The sequence below is a fragment of the Balearica regulorum genome, chromosome Z, assembly GCF_011004875.1.
Source record: "Balearica regulorum gibbericeps isolate bBalReg1 chromosome Z, bBalReg1.pri, whole genome shotgun sequence".
Taxonomy (NCBI): Eukaryota; Metazoa; Chordata; class Aves; order Gruiformes; family Gruidae; genus Balearica; species Balearica regulorum.
Window position 1 is genome coordinate 87,141,783 of NC_046220.1, and position 13,314 is coordinate 87,155,096.

At 45.4% G+C, this 13,314-nt stretch overlaps 1 protein-coding gene across 7 annotated transcripts in view; it reads left to right on the forward strand.

The window, feature by feature from the left end:
• NEDD4L (NEDD4 like E3 ubiquitin protein ligase) overlaps window positions 1-13,314 on the forward strand; it is a 180,043-nt gene that overhangs the window by 42,921 nt on the left and 123,808 nt on the right. The window contains exon 1 of one of the 7 annotated variants that reach the window (XM_075740797.1): window positions 6,471-6,723. The exons of the other annotated variants lie outside the window; for them this stretch is intronic. The gene's annotated coding sequence lies outside the window, so the exon portion shown is untranslated. Of the gene's footprint in view, window positions 1-6,470; window positions 6,724-13,314 lie in introns of those variants that run through there. 7 annotated transcript variants of the gene reach the window in all.

The following is a 13,314-nucleotide window of genomic DNA, read 5'->3' on the forward strand; positions in this document are numbered from 1 at the left end:
TTCTTACGTGCTGCTTTTGCCTTCTAAGTCATGAAGCAACTGGAAATTGTGGCTGGCTGGAAGTTGAAAAAGGTAAAGCGCTTTTCAGTTAAAGTTATGGATGTTTTTCATTAACTGGAAGCTACGCTTCTAATGACATGATAGCTTATTATGGGTTGCCTCTGGATTTATTGCTTTTACCTGCTCTTCTCTGAAAAGGCTGCAGCCTGGATGGTGCAGGCGAGATGCAAACCTCTCTCCTGCTCTGCTTCCTGCATCTAAGGTCAGCAACTAGCGGTAGTGGTGTTAGTGCCAGGTCACGCAGGCTCCAGGCTTCTGGTGGCATTGCAAGTCACACTGTGTGCCCCTGCTGAGAGCAAGGCTACTCGAAACGCGGCTGACTTCTTCACTTCGTGTGTCTTCTCTTAGTATGGATTGGCAATGGATGGAAGGAGAGCGCGTGTGACTGAATATGCCTTGCAGGTGACAAAGACAGCAGATGCTTACCTTTTAGCTAATATTTTAAGTCCACTATCACTATTTCTGGTCCAATTTGAGTTATACTATATCCTGTTTTAACTAATGGAAAAATTCTGGTGACAGAATACCTCTGGAACTATCCCCCCTAGCAAGTGTGCTACCTTGGAACTGGGTTTTGAAAACAGCCTGTTCTCCTTCTTGTATCTCCCTTGTCAAGCACAGACAAATTGATTGAAGTGAGTTGCTCTCAAAAATTAACCAAACAATTTTTAAAAACAATCTGGCTCATAATAATCTGCCTCTTCGGTGTTTCACAAGCGCTGTCCGAGCGAGCAGGAACACTAGCTTTGCTGGCTCTTCAGTACACAGCTCAAGCAGGAAAGGTTTTATCTGTAACTTCTTTTCCTTTATAATTACTTACTGTATGTAAAAATAGACAAAACACAAACTCTTAAATAATTTTTTGTGATGGGCCTAATGAAATGGATTTTGACATCAGCTATTAGTCAAAAATCTTACTCAGTAAAATGTTACATTAGCTAGATTCGTAGAAGTGATTTTTGGAGAAATGTTTCAGTAGTGCAGAATGGCATCTACTGCAGAGTGAAAATACCGCGTGTCCCCTGGCTTGGAGTTCTGGAGGTGGAGCAAAGCTGGGGAGTTCTGCGTTGCAAGCCTCCCAAATGACCGACATCTACAACGCCACTTGACTAGATGGCAGTTGCTCAAATAGGATAGAGTTCATACTGTGTTTCTTCTTCCTTTTTCTGGTTGGGGGAAAAAAGTGTAGAAAACCACTTTTCTGCTGGTTTAAGGCTTTGAGAAATGGAATATTCAAAGCAATACAGACCTTTCACTTTTTGAGTTTTGTGCAATGCCATTGATAAACAGAAGTGTTTAGTCTTACCCGGAGAGTAGTAGGCTTGCGCTCTGCCTCTGCTTTGTGCACACTGTAGCTATTTAATTCTCGTTTGCCATGCACTCGCTATGTTTCAAGGGAGCGCCGGGCAATACAGGTTGAATTTCATTAGAAAATCTTGATGTGTTATGGTTCTTCAGCAAAAATAAGACTTAAATAAGACTTATTGTTCTTGCAACCTTGAATGAGTGCTCTAGTAGGCATTTGGATGAAACTGTGATGGGTTCCTATTACCACTGTCTTTACTATTTTTTAAATGATGAATGATTCCACACATGGCTGTTAGTTAGAGCATTGTATTGGAGGGGGGAAGTTTACTGGCAATACATTCTAAATGGCAGCTTGATTTGCAATGAACAAATGAAAGTTGTTCTAGTGTAGTAGAAATGAACATGTTATTTACAGAGTATGGGGAAGGGAAAGAAACCAGTTGAGAGCTTCATTACATCTAAACCAAGCTGCACTTTGGAAGGCAAAGGAGTAAAAAAACCAACAAAACAAACAAACAAAAACCCAAACAAAAAATTCCACACCAAAACAAAACAAAAATGCAAAACAAGTTCAGAGGCTGACAGTAGGATATGAGATGGTGGGGATGTCCTGAGAAAGCAGTATCTTTGACAGAGTAGCACCTGCACTACTTCAGCTAGTACGCACCGCTTGTGCCTTACCTCGTAAACCCACATGCTTAAATGAAAGCTACCAGGCCACCAGAGCAGCCCTGGGCACATGTCGAAATGCACTCATGCAGTGTGGCCTCTCAGGCAGGTGTGCATGCCTGCCTGGAAGGGAGGACTGGACCAAATGGAGGCAGCGGTGGTGGTTTGCTGAAAGGAGGAGGTGTCAGTGGAAGTACAGCCTTGGTATATGCAATATATAACCCTGGGAACTGCAAGAGCCAGAGCTGTCTCCTTCCTTCTCACTCCCACTGTTCCATAAGTCCCCTTGTACTTTTCATCTGGTTAAGCTTCTCCTGAGAGATTTGCAAGAGAGATGCTCAAATAATCGTGGTTTCGGGTAGTCCTGGGGCAGACCCCTCACTGGTGTTTAGCAGTTTCCCTCAAGACATTGGTGATGGTGGTGCTGGAGAAAGGTAAGGATGCTGCAGTCTGGATTTGTGAGGAACAGAAAGCCCAAGTTCCTGTCTGTCTGCTCCGGCGGCTCCTTCAGCCCCATGCCGTCGTCTGACCTTGCACTGTCACTTCACCTGCAGCCGCTCCTAGGGTGACCGGCTTTACAGCCCGGTCCCATGGTGTGACAGCAGGGGACAGCAACCCACGGCCTGGCCAGAGCAGCAGTGGCGATGGCAGAGCCGGCCAGGAGTTCCAGGCGTGTGATCTCAGACTACGGCCACAGAAAATGTTTTGGGCTCTGCTTCAACAAAGCACGTGAAGGAACAGCGAAACAAAGACTTGCCCGAAATGTGTAACTAGCGGATGGGGGTGATGTTAGCAGAAGAGATTAAAGCTTGCTCAGAAGAAATACGTCAGATAATAGGTACTTTTACTTATGAAACCCTACTGTTGATTTTGCCTCGTACAGGTGAGTGAAAGGAAGGAGTATTAGGCTGCTGAGTGTGAGCATACGGCGGATCAGTATATTCATTAAATTAGCACGGTGGCTTTAATTTTACGCAGGGCGGCTGGGCGGTGAGTCCCATGCAGGGTGCGTGCCAGCAGCCAGCTGCAGGGCCGGTTCACTTTTGGTAGCTGGCAGCAGAGGGCACCAGAGAATTTCTGCAGCTTTTACCACAAACTGGCACTTCGATGTCTTTGGCAGAAATCAGGCTTTCACGGTTTTCACCATAACCAGCAGGGTTTTATCCATTTATACGTATTATGCTCTTCAGGAAGGATGCAGTGGGTATACATTTCAGTGGATGTAAAAGGAGAAATACTGCTTATTCGAGTATGCAGTCTTGCTGATGAGTAAGAGGACTTAGTAATAATTCCTGAAGTTTATCATGTCATAGTCAAAAATCTATAATTTTTGATAATAATTGCTCAGTAGAAAAGTTTCTGTGTACAGATATGACAATGTAAAATGCTTCTCATTGTTTGGAAAAGGAATTCAGCCACTCAGTTTTTCCACATATCCCACCTGGTTATCCACCCTGGTCTACCAGTGCACCTGGATCTGATATCCCTCAACGAAAAAGGGACATGTGGACAAAATCTTCGAAGGAAAACCTTTGGGTCTTAAATATTTGAGGCAGAACTTGTGTCTTTTCTTCTTCTTCTTCTTCTACTGATCACATGAAATCATTAAGCACAACGGATTGAAATGATCAGCAGCTTCTACTTTTTATATAGTTTAATTTTTCTCCTAAACTTAGTAATGTCTCATAACTTATAGTTGAAAGACTGCCCATATCTGACAGTTTCCCAGGACCCATTGTGTATTTATTTCTACTTCATTTGAACTAGAATAATGTATTGTTTCTCCTCTGATGAATGAACATAAACATTGCTACTCTGCTCAACAGTGTGAGCCTATAACTATGTCTTCATCTTAAGGTTGTGGGAAGCATACAGCAGCCATCGGTGGTATTTTATTACAGAGGTCCAGCTGGCTTACCCAGGACAGCTGTCAGTCAGGCTTGGAGAAGCTTTCTTTGTGGAGTTGTTCTGTGTGTGAAGTATTTCTTTCTGCCCTAAATTTTCAGGGCTGGGATTGTGCATATACATTTAAGGATGTCTGGCCTTTTAGATTTCAAACAGCTCTTATTCTATTTTTGATCTTTTTTTAATGAGAATTAGTGCTTATGTTACGTTGGTGTCTCTTAAACCTCCACAGATCTCCCAAATGAGTTGAAGATGTTCTACTGCTCTGTCAGCTTTTCACTGAAGTGCCAGTGAAACTTCACTCCTGTAAATTCAGAATGATCTATTGCAATTTGATATTTTTTTCCTTTCAAAAAGGAGAATTTTCCTGTTTTTTGAAGAAGTAGTAAAAATAATTTTTATTAAAGAAACAACATGAGGGCAGGCATTTCATTTTTAAAAAAAAACCACTTGTCTCATGATCATATGCTACTCTGTGGGGCTGCGTAAAAGGCAGGCAGACGTTATTGCCTTAGAAGAAAATACTAAAGTATCTTGTGAGGGGAAACTTTGCATCTGACATTGCAAAATGAAGTTGCTGCTCAATCATTAACTTTTTAAAACCTTTGCTTAAGCCTTTCCATTAAACACTGCAGCTTATTGAAGTCAAATGCTATTGATAGCAGGTATTATCTTTAGGGTGCTCGGTACCTCTCCCTGCGCGACTCAGAACACGGTGAATAGAACCAGAAAGGAGAAATGCCGCGCGGGTGTGAAGGGTCCACAGCTCTTGACCCCAAACAGGACGGTAACGCTGCTCATACGGAGGTACGATTAGACCTTTTGGAGAGCGGGATGGTTGGGGATTCCCTCCTTCCATGCTGCTCAGCTTGATCCTGCTAACTGACCTTCCTGGGCACTTTGCTCTGAAGCACGAAGGACCACCTGAGGGCTCTGTGACTCTTTCTTCCCATCTGTCCCTTTCCAAGGTCTGCCCTCCACTTCCCTGAGGTATGAAGGAGGCCCTAGGAAACAGAGCAGGATGAAGTTTCGCGGGAAGGCCGTCAGCAGGCTGCAAGACTGGAGTTGTGGCTAGGAAGTGGTATTGCTGCCAAATAGCTTATTTTTTGCATATAGAGCTGTGGATTCGGTATATTCCTACCACCTGGTGAAACACAAGAATCTGCTTCTGGGCCTGTTGGTTTCCTGGACTTTTCTCATACTCATTTTCCCATCTGCAACAACAAATTCAGCCGTGTCTATGCTGGTAATGTGTGAGTCTAAATGTTGGTGCGGGTCTTGCCTCTCTTGTCCAAGATACATGCTGTGATTTTGGTTTGGATCCCTTGTGGATATCCGGCCTTCAGCTTGAACTTCCCTAAAACGTTTCCTCACCCTTGGACCTGAGCCCTGTGCTGCCTCACACTTCTCTCTTCACAGCAGCGTCACCGCCTGTGTCGCAGGCCTGCATCATTGTGACCACGTCCATGCTGTGAAGTTCGCGCATTTCTCCAGCATAAATTAATAAGTTGGAGCCCTCCTTGGCTCTCACCGTCGCACATCTCAACTATTTCCACATCCCATTTCTCTTGCATGGGTTGGTATCTGCTGATTTGTTCTTTGCAGAAGCACCGATTTCCCTAACTTGCTGCTTTGACCGTGTCACCCTACTTTCTTTGAATCCACTGCTCTTGATCATCTGAGGCTGTTAGCTACTGTCAGTGATTGCTTTGTGAGGTCTGGCGCTCTCAATAATCTGTTAAATTTTTAAACAAGGTTTTGCTTACTGTACTTCAGCTGTGTTGGCCATCATAAAACTCTCTTGGTGGTGAAGCTTGCAGATGCGTAGCTAATAGCCAAAGGGGTCTGTGCTGATACGTGTCCCATCACGCACTCTGGTGCCGTTTGTTGCGCTGGCATGGATGTCCCCAGGAGGGGACAACTGGGGCAGCAGCAACCCCAGGTGGTGGGGAAGGTGGTGTGAGGGCCCCTGTGCCACCCCAGACAGTACTCTTTCCCTGCAGCTTTACCCTTTTTCCCAACTGCTTGCTTGCCCCTCTTGCAGTTGTCCAAATCTTCACCTCACTGGTAAAAGTAAATACGTAAATAAAATCATCATTTGTGCTTAAGAATATCCTCCAGGCTTTATGGCAGGTAAGACCAGCGAAATAGGGAATACAAGTGCTGGAAACAATGCTTTTTGCCCTGAGAAAACTTAGAAGAACACTTTGCACGTTTTGGGAGCACAGCAGTTATTTTTTTTATTGACGTGAGGAGATTGTGACACCTCATAACCACGCCACCACGGATGAAGTTGCTAGAAGCATTTCTCATGCAACTGCAGCAGTTCAGTGCTGCCATTGGCTCGGAGCAGCCAGGTGCATGTGTGGCCGGTACTGCTGATAACGAGTTCAAACAGTTAATTGCTGGTGAGCAACACATGTGGATGCAATTAAACAGTGATTTTTGTAGCTTTGAAGAGTGCTGGCTCTCACACCAGTAGGCACACACTTCAGGCAGTTTAAGCTGACTTCAGCTGCGGCTGCTCCAGTCCTGCTTCTGCTTGCCATGTCCTGCTGGCGTGGACCTGCTTGCTTGCAGAAGGGCAAGCAGGACTGCACGTTGGTTCAGGGACATGGTTTGGCGGGCAGTCAGCCATGATTAAAGCCGCTTGGTAGCTCGTGGATGTGGCGGATCACCTGGCTGCAATGGGAAGGACAGGAGGACCGTGGCTGCCTGACATCGGGGACCCTCTCCGTCGCTGCGTGTGCTGGCTGGTGTAGCGATAGCTGTGGGTGAAAGGTGAGCTCATCCTGGTGAATGCCAGCCGGTCTCTCTTGAGGCGTTTTCCTCAAATGGTCGATTCAAGACAGTCTGGGATGCCGCGGCGAGGGCCTTCTCCCCAGCATGGAGTCAGGGGAGCAGGGCTGGGGGCAGCCAGCCCCGGGCAATGGTTTGAGGGGGCTGTGGCTGCAGTAGGGCACGGGAGCTGCCGAGGTGGAGGTCTGTAGGAAGCTCTGGGCGGCAGGAGCCACTGCACTGTAGGCAAAGGTGCAGAGAAGAAAATGGAGAGAAATGCAAACGTGTCCAAAAATAACTGCTTTAGCACTACCATTTTTTCCTGACTTCTGTGTGAATAACTGGAGCAGGTATAACGTGGTGGTTAGTTTTGTTCAGGTGTGGTTGGGGTTTTTTTATTATTTCTGTGATTTTGCTGCTGCCCCATATAGTTTCTGTTGCAGTAAGTGCTTCTGATGTGCATTAAAAGACAACAGCTTTTGTCATTGCATTTGTCATTGTCAGTGACAATGAGTTGTCTGAGTTATTTTCCTCCTCGCTCCCCTTGATGGAAATCCTGTTGCAGGTTTAATATTTGTAGAGGATAGATTTCAGTCAAGATGACTCTATCCAGAGAGTTTCATGTATCCTAGTTACTCTTTATGGGCATAAAAAGTAGGATATAAATGTGTCTCAGCCTGTCCTAATCTTGAGCTCCATTTTTGAAATAATTTGAAAAACAATATCTCAAGGAGCTTGAATATAGTGGCATGGAATTTATTGTTTCATGCCTGTCAGTGCTACCTGAGAGAAGGGAAGGTGTCCACCCAGCTACCTCTGTCCGTGTTTTAGGAGATAATAAATTGTGGATTGGCCCTCTAAATTGATTTGGTTTTTAATGCAAATTTAACCAGGATACTATAACTACTCACTTCTCTGTTTATGCCCCAGAAGACTCCGGGGCCGGTCACCCATGGCATTGGGGTGCCCGAGCCAGCCCTTAACTTGCCCTCCGTAGGCAGATCAGCAGACGTCCCAGAGGTGGAGGGAGCTGCGCTCTCTGCAAGGCAAGAGCCCTGCTGAGAAGTAGAGTCACCAGCCTTGCTGCTGGGTCCGCAAAGCGCTCTTCTGAATGGGGTCGTGGACCCAGACTGCCCAAGTAACCGTTCTCTGCTTCATAATGGTGGTGAGCCTGCGTGGTTGTTGCCTGTGTGACTGTGCAGCTGCCACTTCATCTTACTTTGAAGCCTGTTTGGTCGTGTCCGTGTGTCTGTCCATCCCCCCCAGGGCATTCATGTATTATTGCTCCATAAATGCTGTTCCACTACTGGGGGAGGAAAGTGATGCGCACTCTCAGCCCGAAGCTTTATTTTGGACACACTGCCAAGAAACATTCAGTCTTTCTGTATTCTTAGGGCTTCGCTATGAAATCATCATGGGGTGAGTTAGGGACAGGGTGGCAGACGTAACTCCTGGTTCCTTTTTTTTAGTAGGCTTACTAGAACTGCAGAGTGTGCAAGTGTGTGCCTGTACATAGCCCTGGTGACTGGGTGTAACAGTCATACCTAAGGAGAGGTTGAGGCCAAATTATGAGAAAAAGCCCCTCTTTCCTTTCTCCTTTTCCCTACCCTAGGTAAAGTAAAGCTATCCTGGGTTTGGTGTTGGTTATGTGTCTACGAAGCGGCAGTTCTATCAGGTTACTGGTTTCTGGGCTACAGAAAACCAAGATGCTGCTGTTCTTGTTCTGAGAAGTAAATAAAATAAGTTCTTGAACTGTTTTACAAATAGAAGGTAAATTGGAAGAAATTTCAGTAATACCTATCAGGAAACATAATGCTAAATTTTCAGCAAAAGTAAAAGGCCCCAGGTGGGTGACCGAGGTTTGGCTCTCCTTTTCTGTTCCTTATTCTTCCAAACAGTATGAAGAGGATTGCAATTTTGGGTTCCTTTGTAAAGGGCTTGAAGTAGATACATGGAAGTGCTGCTCTAGAGCTCCTATTTTGTGAATAAATATATAATACTTTAATTGAAAATGAATGTGAATAAATTGATGCAGAAATAGATCAATAATATAATGCAATTAAACATATATTTTTAAGCCTGCGATGGTATTAAATATCGCACTGTTGTTTACAGATTGTCAGAAGATAAAAATCTTATTCTGGTAACATTTAATATCTTTTATCTGTACTTGTAGACTTTGCCATAGAAATGAGCACAACTTTAATGCATAACTTCCACCATATCTGGATTTTAAGAATCGTCTCATAGTTTGAAAAGCTTTAGATTTCATTTAAAAGTTTGTTTCCTGTAACTTGTATTTTGAAATGGAAACCCAAGACCGAGGTCGGTTTTCAGGAGCTGATTCCAATTTGTTAGGACAGAGCAATCCTGTAGTTAATGGCTACGTCACTGAGTAGGGTGCCTGAAAACAGGGGTGCATTTCTCTTAAAATTAGAGTTTCTAACAGACCTGTGAGATGTTTCTCAACTCTGAGGTGCAAAATTGAACGCTGACATGAGAGGCTGCTAAACCTTTCTGCTCAGTCTCTGAGAATCAGAGCAGTTGAGGTTGGAGGAGGCTCTGGCAGACTCGACTCCATCCATCCCCCGCTCAAGCAGTGGGAACAGGTTAGCAGGATTGCGTGCAGTTTGGGTTTGAGTATCCACGCAGACTGAGCCTCCACAGCCTGGGGCAGTCTGTTCCGGTGTCTGACCACCCTCCCAAGTAAAAGAGATTTCTTGTATTCAGAGGGAATTTCATGTGTTTCTGTTTGTGCCCATTGCCTCTTGTCCTGTCTCGGGGCACCATGGAGAAGAGTCTGGCTCATCTTCAGCCCTTCTCGTCAGGTATTTTTATACACATGCCTGAGGTCGTCAAGCCTTCTCTTCTCCAGGGGAAGAAGGATCACCTCCCTCAACCTGCCCAGGACACTGTTCGCCTTGCTCGTGGCTTATGGCCAGCTTGGTGTCCACCAGGACCCCATGTCCTTTTCCTCATCGGTTCATTGAGCAGATAGTCAGAGGTATTTCGATAGTGACTGTAAGTTTGATTGTTAGAGCTGGCGTGAAGTGACAGGGCTTCATTGTGCTTTGTCTGCCTGGTAGTTTGGATGTTCACTTGTGCCTTTTGTTGGTGTAATTAAAATGCTGCTCAGTCACTTACTTCTCTACCCAATGCTCATTATTAACACAGCAAACTCTGTGGCTTTTAACATGCTGTGTTGCATGTGAATGTTTTATAAATTTATACAAATTTTATAAATATCTACAAAGTAGAAATAAAACAAAGAACTCTGCTTATTCAGGAGTTCTATATTTCAGAGATAATGTTGACCTATGTGACCAGAGTTGGAAAACTAACCATTTTAAAAGATCACTTCTTAATTGTAGCAGTTAGTTGTATGTCTGATGAGATTTGTAAATATTTACTGAGTGGGATGCTGTAGACTGATGTGAAACTGTCCTGTGGGGAAGTCGCTCATGTTAGCCCTGCCACCGTCTTCACTGGCACCTCCTTTGCCAGAAGGAGGAGTTTGATAAGATGGAAAGCGTGATGGTGAATCTCATCAAACCCTCATTGCAACAGTGAGTAATAGCACACAAGAACAAAAGTGAACTCCCCCTCTCAGCAGTTTTTGATTAGTGTTCTTTAAGCTGTGCTTCACTGGTTCATGTCTGCAGCCTCCCTTTGCCTTATTTGAAAGCAGCTGCCTTCTCTTTTACAGATGTAGCTGCAGAGCTTTGACAGGCAACCAGTAACCCCTGTACACACAAGCTTTTCTTAAATCCATCTTAACAAACACGTTCTTATGACAAATAACTGTCTCTGTAACTAAGAACTTAATCTTAGGTGATGAGTCATGGCAAATTTCCTATCATCCCTAAAATAAGTAAGAATTTTCTTGGCTTGATTTTTTTCCTTATGTTCTAGCATACAGAAGGTAACTGTTAAGTGTGTTTCTGTTACTAAAGGTGCCTTGTGCATTGCAAGATTTCAGGTGTGGGGCAGCTGGTCCCAGCTGGGACGTGATGGGAACTGGCTGGGACAGGCAGCGGGTGGCAGCTCCTCAGTCTCTGCTGGGTGAAGACTTGATGAAAGCCATGCCTTTTCTGAACATCCTAAAGCATGGGCCTGTTGGTTCCTCTAATGGCATGAGTTCATTTAACCTTGTACGCTTTGTGTGGTTTTTGGATGTGATTGCAAGCAGGGTGAATACTTAGTGCCTAAAGTCCTGTTGTGAGATGGAGGGGGTGCCTGTGGCCTTATGTCTCTAAGTGCCGTCTCTGAGGTGAACCTGACAGGCCTGCTCCAGTCCCCTGTAACCCACTGGTTCTGAGCAGGATGGTGGTGAGAAGTGGAAACGTGCCCCCAGGCTGCAGCTCTCCATCTTGGAAACGTCTGTCTCTGCCTGTTCGCCGCAGCCCTAGGCATGCTGCTCCTGCACCTGGTCTTTGGTGGGTGGGCTGCCTGCTGAGCCACTTCAGCTCACTAACCCAGCTGAAAGTCGTCAGCCTTCTTTTTGGGTGGCAAATGGGGAAGATCATTTTTTGTTGAGTTGTGTTGACAGAGTCTGCTTGTGATGTTGTCTCACAAATGTCAGAGCTGATGCAAACTGTTGTTGATATTTGTATGGCTCAGAGTACAAAAACAGCTTTCATCTGCCTGCAAAAGCAACATTAATGTAGTCGTAAAATGCTGCGGAATACTAAGTACTCTTCAAAAACTGGATTTCAAGTGTGTTGGCACGCAGGGTGTCGGTGCCCAGGTGCTGGCAGCAGGCACCTCTCTGAGGGGAGCCCGGAGCTGGACAGGGCCGGTTCCGGCAGGTTCTGGCTGGTTCTGGCAGGTTCCGGCTGGTTCCAGCCAGTTCTGCAGGCACCTGGGCACAGCTGAGTGCTGGAGGCACCTCTGGAAAGGTGTGTGTAAGAAAGAACATGGACATGGGACAGAGAGTGAGGGAGACAGCCCTGTGAACATCAAGGTGGGAGAAGCAGCACAGAAAACCACTGTATGGGGTTTTTTGTTGGTGATTTTTTTTCTTTTTGGTGTCTTGGATAACCAATGGTAAAACGTGGAAAAATGCCAGCCCTCGGTTGCCACGGGTGTTAAGGGGGTAGGCTTGATTAATGCTTGTGAAATACTCCAATACCCTGGAAATTGGAGCCTGAGAAAGGTCTGTGAGGAAATTAATCATTCGGTCTTCAGAACAAGGCTAAACACTGAAAAAAATAAACTGGGCTGAAATAAGAAAGTGAGTGCACGTTGCACACAAAGGTGCACAAGTTGCTTTTGTCTCCCACAGCCACGTGTGTGACTGTGTTTGCAGATTCACAGCGCCTGCACACGAAGGTTTGGCCCTTTTTTTAACTGCTTTCTGAATGTAATAACACATTTGACGTAGTTTTTGATGCCTTTTATTATAAAAAGGCAAAGCTCTGTGGTTAAAACCGAAGGCTCTAGTTTGCCATAAGCGGTTGTGTGTAGGGGTGGCAGTGCGTGGGCGTCCTGCCTGGCACGAGGCCTTGCAGGGCGGCTGGAGGCTGAATCAGTCACCCGTCTGCCTACGGGAGTTCTTGTTTTATCAACGACATCAGTCGCTGGGTGCTGGGTGCCACCTGTACTGTGTTCGGTTTAGGCCTTGCACCGGGCTGGACATGCAGCTTCGTGTAGAGGGTCGGAGTCAGCTGCTGGGGCTGGAGGGAGGCTTGGAGAGCTGGTGTGGGACTGACAAAAGGACGATCCTAATCGCCATGTCGCTGGGCTGGGTTATGCTTATTTTCACTGGTGTGGTATTCAGTGGGGTACTCTCAGTTGTTTAGTAGAAATTCCTGGCTAATTAAGCAGACTTCCTGTGGCACCCACAAATGTTGGTTTCTGGGAACTTTTGGCAACCTGTGGTTCCTGCTCACTCGAGATCTAGAAAAAAGTTTATTAAACTGCAGTCTTGGAAACTATCTTGGAAATACAAATGCATGCTGTCTTGAAGTTGTAGCTGCGTCTGCACTCAGGCATAAAAAAATAAAATCTTTCTTCAGATCAGGGGTAAGTTCTGTTCAAAAGTATACATCTCCTGCATTTCTGGGAGAAAGCCCTTGGGAAGGGGCTGCTTATACAGATGGAAGTTCAGACTTACCTCATGCAGTTGGGTGAAGAGTAAGGTAGCATTTCGTAGGAGTAATAAATGAAATTTGAGTTCTGGGCAATACACGCATGATATGTGTCCTTTTCTGAGGGGTGGAGACTTCCATGTAGTTGTGTTGCCATACCTTCAGTAGCGTTCCTTAAAGGCTGGCTTGCCAAGGGCAGTGGCTGAGAGAGCACCCTAACCCTGCAGATCACAAGCTCTTCAATTTTCACGTAGGAAAGAAAAAAGAATGAAATCAGTTATTTCAAGGAGAAACAATAGAGATAGATGTTTATCTATCAGACGGAGGTGGGGGGGAAGGCTGTTTGAATAACGTTCATGTTGTGTAACAGTTTTGGCCTTCCCCCTACTAATGACTCCAAAGGTTTGTGGCCTTTAACAGTGCACATGCCATTTACGTGTTTATGTGTCTGATGTGAACGGTGTTGGCCAGCATCAGCAAAGGATGTGGCTGCACATCGCTGCCT